The sequence below is a fragment of the Arachis hypogaea genome, chromosome 19, assembly GCF_003086295.3.
Source record: "Arachis hypogaea cultivar Tifrunner chromosome 19, arahy.Tifrunner.gnm2.J5K5, whole genome shotgun sequence".
NCBI classification, from domain to species: domain Eukaryota; kingdom Viridiplantae; phylum Streptophyta; class Magnoliopsida; order Fabales; family Fabaceae; genus Arachis; species Arachis hypogaea.
Genome location: NC_092054.1, coordinates 144,698,758 through 144,708,162, shown reverse-complemented (window position 1 = coordinate 144,708,162; position 9,405 = coordinate 144,698,758). Strand labels below are relative to the sequence as shown.

The window sequence follows — 9,405 nt, the reverse complement described above, 5'->3', positions numbered from 1 at the left end:
TAAATAACTTGCACATTCTTATAACTATTTTTGCAATGTTATATTTGTAGGCAATACTACAAAAAAATTAGATTAAAACGGCATTAATTTTATGGCGGTTTTACACAACCGCCATTTTTTTCGTTAATTTCGGCGGTTTTAGCTTGTGCCATAATGTTTGAGACTTTTGTGGCAGTTTTAGCTGGTTTTAAACCGCCACAATCATTTTTTTTTTTGTCTTTTTAACTCACCTGATATATTGTTGTATTTGACTGTATGAGAGACCGAGAGTGATAAGTGTGATTTCTCAATAAAAAGTGAATACCGAACCCTAATCCCTAATCCGTTGCGGCATCTTCTGCCACTGTCATTCATCTTCTCAATCTGGCCTCAATTTGAAGGTTTGTCGCTGCTGCTTATTTCACTGCTATTGTTCATCTCCTCGTCGTCACTCATCCCCTCACCATATCAAGCAACATCGTGTCGCTACCTTCAATGAGGTTCTGGCTTCAATCTGAAGGTTAGTCACCGTCACTCATTCCGTTGCCGCCTTTATTTATCACCTCGCCGTTGCAAGCAATGCCACTGTTGCTGCCTTTAGCGAGCCTCTGTGATTTTGTTCTGCCTTCATCTTCTTTTGATTTTTCCTTCCTCTTCATAATTTTAGATCTAGTTCATGATCTAGTAGGAAGAAATAGAGAATGCTTGTTTTTTCTCCTTTATTTTTACTTTGATTGATCTTCTGCGTTGTTGTTGTTGTTGACGAGGGTGCCAGAGGTGGTGGAATTTTACTACACATTGATGAGGAGAGAACCATAGCAACTATCTCGATGCGAATACAGCTAAAACGGAATCTTAAAGGCCGTGTTGGAAGGGTGAACAGTTTCTTATTACAAACATTTAGTAATAATGCACTTATTACACTCTATGTGTTTGTTATTTTGTTTCTTAGAAATTGCTTCTGTTAGTTCTGTATTTGGTTGTAGCTCCTGATTTAAGGCTTGGAGTTTGTTCTTTGTTGCATCTGAGTTTCAAGGATTTTATGATTTAACTTGAATTCTGCTTGTTTAAAACTGGATAAGTTATTGGTTGCTTGAATTACATAGTAGCAGCATTGGGGTTATTTATGAAGACAATGTAAAATTGAAGATGTGTTAGGTAAAGCAAATTGGGGTTATCTTTGTACTTTGAAGATAATGTAAAATTGACAGAGGTGTTTTAGAATTATAGTCTAATTTATAAAGATGTGATAGGTAAAGCAAATTTTTTAACTGATTTCTTGTTGCCTTTGGGGTTATTTCTGCAGACTGCTCATATTTGATAACATAGAGAATGGAAGCTTAAAGGAGCATCTCAATGGTAAATTTTGAAAGAAATTAGAAGGATTTTAGAGGTGCCTCTCAATAATAATTGGAACTATTTTTATTTATTTATTTATTTCAATGTTTGAATGCTGGTAGATCCCTTGAAGACTCCTTTAAATTGGAGGACGAGGTTACAGACTGCTAATGAAGTTGTAGCAGCACTGGTAAGCTCTTCAAACAAAAGCTTGTCAAAGAACCAAATTTGCCTAATGTGTTTTGACTTGAAACTGCACTCTTCTTATCATGTTTGCCAACATTTGCATGTTTCATTCAGTTTGCCAATGAAAAACAAAAGCTTAAATGTGTATCTGCAAGATAGTTCTGTATGACTTGGCCTGTTTCTGAGTTCTTTCTTTTGACCGATATGATTGTAGAAACATGAATATATGAGGCTGTTTTGTCATTTATATCTGTAACAAATTATTTAATGTTTCACAAAAGTTGTGAAACATGATTCTGATTTTGGGCTTTTGTTGTGTTGATTGTGGCTGTAGGAATACTTGTTTCTTTTTAGTGATCCACTGGCATATCATGTCTCCATCAGCTCAAGCAATATTATGTTAGATGAGAACTTTGCAGCTAAAGTAAGGAAACATTTCTTTTCTCACTAGAACTATCATCTTCTAGATTTGATTGACATGCCAGAAGTAAATAAAGCACTTCAATGTTAAAATAGTGTGACACCAGATTTTCTTCTCTAATACAGCATCAAATTTTGGCCTTCTTACTCCCAGTGCAAACTCTGTCATGATGCCGAATTCAGGAGGTCCTTATCTCTCAACAGAAAACAAAACTGAGGTACTTATTCTTAGTTACTTCACGTTAATGCGCTCACCGGCCTCATCTTGCATTTCAGATAGCATGAAGCAGAAGAGTTGCAAGATAATATTCCAACTCGGAGTGCTGATACTGGAACTGGTCAGAAATGGATTGGATTGAAAAGATCACAGGAGTTATTGCCTCATTGTTGAGTTCTCAGATTCCTGAAAGGGTAACTGCCAAAACTTTTGCATTTAGGTCTCTATAGTTGGAAAATTTTTTAATCAGGTCCATATATTGAATAAAATTGTGTTTTCAAGTCCTTGAAACATCCTAATGTTACAAAATGTTATGAACTTTTTTATAATTTAATAGATTTAACCAAAAACTTTACAACAATAATTTGCTTTAGGAACTTGGTTACAAAGTTTTAAACCTTTTTTAATTAGAATTTGGCAGTAATAATTGTTATGGTAGTGGTTATTCTTTGTGCAACTATGAAAGTTATGAAAATTCTTTTATTTATTTATATTATGTGAAATTTTTTTTGCAGACTAGGTAGTGTTCTGACTAAGAAGGCTGTTTATACTGTTCATTTTGCAGCAAAAGGGAAGTGGTAATGTTGGCCAGATCTGGACCCAAATCATGCCTCATTGTTGAAAGGAGTAGCAGTGGCAACTGGCGGCTAGGCTATAGGGTCTCTACCAATCTCATCTTTATGAGAATGTTGCTATTCATATCATCTCTGTTCTGGATGCCTATCTCATATTGGATTGAATTTACAAGTTCTATTTGCAGTCAAACGTCTCTCGGTGCACCTAACATTTTACAAGGCAGTTTTCAACAAGTTCAAAATCAGAACCAGCATCTTCTAGGATCTCTGGTAATTTCAAACATTATCTTTGCCTTAGCTATGTGCTATCCCCATTTGACTTTATATATAAGTTTTTATTTACTGGTCATTTGTCATGAAACAGAACATGAAAAGTGATATGAATCCAATGGTTAGACCTCAAGCTGTTATATCAGATGGATCCTTTGTTGGTGGACATGGTACTGGTTTGTTTTCAAATTGTATTTTCTATTATTCCCATGCTTACTTTACTAGCTAGATTCCAATACGTTGGAAAGCTTACACTTTGGCACCTGTAATGGTAAATACAACCAATCTTAAGATCTTAAGAAATTGCATGCCATTGTTTTCTAACCTAAAGATATATTATAATGTTGATTAAAAAAATACTTGATTTTACACTTCCCATTATCTTGAACATACACTCTACTCTTGAGACACATGCTTTATTTCGATACAGAAGATGATTCAAAATTAATGCAATATTTCCATATTGTTTCTGAGCTTTCTAAGGAAACTGATAAATGAATACCTTAATGGCTTAACCCTGATTTGAATTTGTTTCCTTCCATTCTTGAAATATTTAATGTTCCCTGCTTTGTTGCATAGTTTCTTTATATGCTGCATGTGTCATTAAAGATATTTCTTCTATCTTCATTTGCATTATATAGTACTATTTGTATGATATTGGGATTTTTCTTTGATTTTTGGTTGACATTTGTTCTGTGTGGATAATGGAGTTGACAATGCTTGTGGTGTGCACTCTGCAGGGTGAAGAACTGAAGAAGATGATTGATGCAATCACCTAAATACAGTGCAATTCTAAAACACAGCAGGTAAATGTTACAACTTAATTGGATTTAAGGTAGCCATAATTCTCACCCTTTTTTCTTCATGTTGCAGAATGTGAAGATAGTTTTTGACTCTGCAATAAAAGTTGAATTGAGACCACAAAAACCAAAGAAAAAACCACGCAAGAGAAGGACTTATTTTTTCTTCTAAGTAGTATTTCTTATTCAGTTGTTCTTATTGTATTTCTGAAATCATTAATATATCAGAATCAAAAACACTAAGCTTTAGTGTTTTTTTATTCTTTTACATTATTGTTGTGAAGAACATTAGGCTTCTTTTTACAGGTGTTATGTTTAGAATTAAAAAATTATATTATGTTTGATAGTTTATTTGTACAGGAGTTTTTGATTTTCAATACTAAAATATTATATATTATGTTAATACTTTATTTATGAGTTACATAATATTTTGTTTATGGGTTATGATTTCTTGTTATTGTAAAATTTTAAACGAAAAATTGTTTGTTTAACATAGTAAAAACAACGGTTGAAACTGTCTTTTTAAACGATAAAAAATGTCATTTTTATCCGGTAAAAACTAGTAAAAATTGTATTTTTAAACGATAAAAAAATGTCACTGTTAGGATTAAAACGGCGGTTCAAAAATGACATTTTAACCAACCAAAAGCTACTCTATAAGGGTAAAAACGGCGGTTCAAAAAGGTCGTTTTAACCGATTGAAACGCCACTATTAGGGTAAAAACAGCGGTTCAAAAACGCCATTTTAACCGACCAAAATGCCACTCTGTGAGGGTAATAATGGCAGTTTAAACCGCCATTTTAACCTGGAAATAACGGCGGTTTGAACCGCCGTTTTAACCCAGCAGAAAACCGCCGTTTTAACCCCAGGAAATTGGCGCTCTAAATTACGGCGCTTTTCAAAACCGCCATACTTGGTAATAATGGCGGTTCAAACCGCCGTAATTACCCAAAAAAAATCGCCATTTTTACCAAATTTTTTTGTAGTGCAAAAGCTAAATGTGTTGTGTTTGATTTAATAATCGTATTTGTATAATTATGATCAACTATTATATCTAATTGTAAACTTATACAATGAGTTTTTGTTCCAAAAAGAGATGTTACACATTTCATTAAATATATAGAAGGCATAAATATAAAGTATCATAAATTGCACAAATTAGTAAAAAGTACAACTACCTAATTTAAGATTTTAACAATAACAACTCAAGTAGGTAAAAATAAAAATTAAAAATTAAATTACATTAATTAAAATTAACATTCAAATACGTTCCTCAATTAAAATGCTAAAAAAAACTAGCAAAAGATTTAAACTAAAAGAGAGAAGTAGAACAAAAAATATATTTAAAAAAAAACTAAATTTTAACAAGAATAAAACCTAAAATTAAAGAGAAATAGACAAAAAAATAATTAGATCTATCCTAATTCTAAAAAGAGAGAGAGGAGAGTTTCTCTCTTTAGAAACCTAAAAATATCATACTAAAATTAACCATAAACCCTCATTCCCTTTCCTCCTTCATATTTTCTCTTTAAATAATAAAAAATTCAAAGTTTAGGGACTTTTGGAGGACCAAAATATGACTATATGAGTCACGTGCTTCATTAACAGCGTCATATGAGGCTTGATTCGCGTACGCAAAGAATGGTGGCATGCGCAGCTCATATTCACTGTCCATTATAGACATATGTATATTATTTTTAAGCCCCAAATGTTATCTTTCTAATGCCACTAGAACTGCCTCATTTGGACTTCTGTAACTCAAGTTATGATCAAATTAATACAAATATGTTAGAATTTACAATATCCATAATATTCTTGGCATTAATCTTTAGTTGTAAATTATACCTAGAATCACTAAGAACTTAAAAAAGTATTCAACATAAAAGTTGTAGAACTTGAGTTCTTCTTTCCAACGACTCCAAGTTTGCTCTAATTCAATTATTATAGCTCCTTGTGATTCTTTTTTCCTTAAACAATACCCTACATTTTAACATAAAACTCAAAAAAATTTTGTCATAGATACCAGTTGAATATCAAACTAATTATACTCAAATCAAAGACAAAATTCATTCAAATTATTAACTATTAAAATTGAAAGAGAGAATTCAAAATCAATTGAATTTACATGAAAAATGAAAAAATTTGATTAAAACCCGAGTAAATGTATGTATTTTGTAGTTAGTAAATGGAATTCTATCGAGACTCTAGTATCACAAAGAGCATTTGTGCTAAGAAGGAATTATTTTTTGAGTTTTTTCCTATAATCAATGAGAATGAATTTGGTTACATAAGGTATTATAGCAAAGTCATCGTTTCAGGTAAAGGTAAGTGTCACTAAAAATGACACTTGAAAAAAATTGGCCATTAAACATTATTTTATGCCAGTCCACCTTCTCAATAATGTCAAAATCAAGATAACCTTTGATGATGATGATGATGATGATGATGATGATGATGATGATGATGATATTTTCATGTTGTCTAAAAATGATACTTTTGTAGGTTACCAAAATAATAGTTTGTTTGTTTTGAATGTTATTACTAATGATAATAATAAAGGAGAAAATTCAACTTATATTTATTCAGTTGATTCTCTTGATATTTGGCATAATAGATTTGGACATGTCAATACACTGCATATTTCGAAATTAAAAGAAATGGATTTAATTAGTAAATTTGGTAATTTTAATTTAAATAAATGTGATGTATATGTGAACCAAAAGTAACTAAGAAATCTTCTAAACAAGTTATTAGGTGAAGTGAATTGTTAGAACTTATGTATCGTGACTCAGGTGGTTTGAAGCATACTCCTACTAAAAGTGAAAAAAGGTTTTATGGTATTTTTGTTGACAATTGTTCTACATATACATAATTGTATTTGTTAAGAATCAAGTTATGCTTTCTAATAAGTACTAGTGTAAGACTCGCGTCACTACTAGAAAACTACTTATTAAAGACGGATATTTCTGACTGATTTTATCCCACGAAAATACAGACAGATTTGCGAGAAAATTTTTGTCAAAAACAAAGAAAAATGAATTAGTATAAATTACAGACGGAAAAGAGAATATATCGATAATTCTGTCGGAAAAATTAATTTTTTCGTAGGAAATAGTTACTGACGAAAAATCCGTCTCGAGTCTGCTCGGGTGTCAACCAGTATTCTCTTTACAAGCCTAGTCCCGACTCTGGCCGAGATGACGAATGGGGCATCTTCCTCCGAGGTACCGTGTTGGCAGTCATCGGGGGAGAAGGTAAGTATACCTTTATGGCTGGGAGTGTTGGAGCTTGGTTTCTTACGGCCAGGACTTTAAGGTCCTTTTTCAGTGCCGATTTTGACTTTTCTGGCGCATCCTTTCCGATGATGATGTTCACGACTATGGTGGGGTCGGAGTTGGGACTTTCCTGTGATGTTTGTCGTAATGTCCTTGGGTTGCAGCCTTCGCAGTCTGGTGATCTTTCCTTTTCCGTTCTTCTGGGTTCCCAGATGATCTTGGCTAACTCGGGGAGTTTGCCATCTGGGATGGCTTGTTCAAGGGCATCTTTCAGATCGAAGAAGTCTTGGATTTTGTGCTCATATCCTCGGTGATAGTCGCAATACAGGCTCTTGTTGCCGTCTGTCCGCTCTTTCGGTTGTTGTGCTTTCGGGAGGATGCCACGTTCTGCTATTTGGTGGTAAATTTATGTGATGGGAGCGGGCATGGGGTGTAGTTTGAGAACTTTCCCACCCTGGATAATCGGTTGGGGTTTGCCGATTTGGAGTGTTCTTTCTGGGTTTCTTTTGATGACGGGTTATTGCGAGGCGCAGTGTTTCCGTGTTCCTGTTTATTGGGGGCCACGACTTGGCTCACCTCTTCGTCGTTGATGTATTCCCTTGCAACACTCTGAATTTCGTGCATAGTCCAAACCGGCTTGGTTGTAAGGTATTTTCGGAAGTCTTCGTTCATAAGGCCGTTTGTCAAGCAAAGACTGGCGACCGAGTCCGTGACCCCGTCGACTGTCAGGCACTCATCGTTGAACCTATCAAGGTATTTCCTCGTGGATTCGTCTTGTCTCTGGGTGAATCCGAGTAAGCTGATGGGGTGCTTGGCTTTGGTGATTCTGGTGGTGAATTGGGCCATAAACTTCCTGGAGAAGTCGTGAAAGCTGGCTGTGGAGCCGTTTGGGAGGGCGTTGAACCATTTGATTGCAGGTAGGGGTGTTCAAAACCGATCCAATCCAAACAAAACCGACCAACCGAACCAAATAAATTGAAAATCGAATAAACCAAAAACCGAATAAACCAAAAAATTTGAATTTTTGCAGTTTTTTGCGGTTCGGTTCGATTTTCGGTTTTGATAGAAAAAACCCTAACCGAACCGAACCGAATCGGTTTTATAAAAAAAACCCTAATATAAAAACAGCCTCCCTTCACAGTTCCCCCAAACTAGCCGCAGCTACCCCTACCAGGAACCCTAACTCCCTCAAGCACTCTCTGAGCCTCTCTAGCGCCGAATCTCAGCACCGAACTTTCTCCTTCATCTCTGCCATCGACGCCACCGAACAACACCATCACTGCAGCGCGACCCTTTCCTCTCCCTCTCCCTTACTCGTAGGCTCGCAGCGCTTCGCTCTCTCCCTCATCCTCGACGGCTCCACATACCACGTCTCCAGCAACCATTTCCTCCACGAACCAGCAGACGTCGTCATCCTCAACAAGCCGCTACAGCACGCAACAGACGCAGCTGAAGCCCCCGCCGTTCGTCGCCCGTCTCTCGTTCGTCGTTGAAGCAGTGTCGTCTGTCCAATCTCTTCTTCTCCATCATTGAAGTAGTGTTGTCCTTCCATTTCTGGTTTTTGGTTCATCGCCGCCACCGTCTCACCATCTTGCACCTCCGTTGTTCTCTATAATGGAGCCTAAGTCTCAGGTTGATTTTTTTTTTTTTTGTTCTGGTTTAATCTTCTAATTTATAATGAACAAGGCTTGTTCTTGATTCTATGGTTGAGTTGTTGATTCTGATTTTGTTTTTTAATTATGAATTTTTTGTTCTGTTTGATTTAAGGTAATTCTGGTTTAGGGTTGATTCTGAACTTTTTGTTTATTCAATGTTAATGTAGGAAAGGGTAAGGTGAAAGAGGAAGAATCTGTGGAATTCGTGCACAACATGAAAATTTTTGGAATTAATTTGGTTGTATTACTGATTCTATATGGTTCTATTTTTTTATTCATTTTGGAATTGGTGCACCATTTTTGCAAAATTTTTGGAATTAGTTTAGTTGTATTTCTTGATTCCTCTTGATTCAGTTCAAGTTGATTATTGTTCCATCTGTTTCTGCTGTTTTTGCTACAAAATTTAGTTCAGATTGATTATTGATCCATCTATTTTATTTTATTATTGTTCAATATATTTGATTATTATTTAATCTGCAATGTTATGACTGTAAAATAGTTATTGGCTTATTGATTATTGAATATATTGGTTGAATGGATTTGTTGAATATATTTGTTGAATGTATTTTCCCTCCTAAAATGTATTTTACTCTTATAATTTAGATGATGGAAAACACTGCAACTTGAAAGACTATAAGATATATGAATAGCAACTACTCATAAATCATAAGGTGTCAGTTTTCTAGGGA

The 9,405-nt window shown here is 34.7% G+C and overlaps 1 long non-coding RNA gene across 2 annotated transcripts; it reads left to right on the top strand.

Moving 5' to 3' along the window:
* Positions 1-213: 213 nt before the first annotated feature.
* LOC112776860 (uncharacterized) lies at positions 214-4,090 on the top strand. 2 transcript variants are annotated; one of them, XR_003190205.3, is made up of 10 exons: positions 214-854; positions 1,286-1,338; positions 1,440-1,507; positions 1,838-1,927; positions 2,050-2,109; positions 2,200-2,334; positions 2,656-2,985; positions 3,080-3,155; positions 3,726-3,791; positions 3,859-4,090. It is a non-coding gene; the product is annotated as an uncharacterized lncRNA (long non-coding RNA). The 2 variants fall into 2 exon arrangements; XR_003190204.3 differs by having other exon boundaries at positions 217-854; positions 2,706-2,985.
* Positions 4,091-9,405: the final 5,315 nt, after the last annotated feature.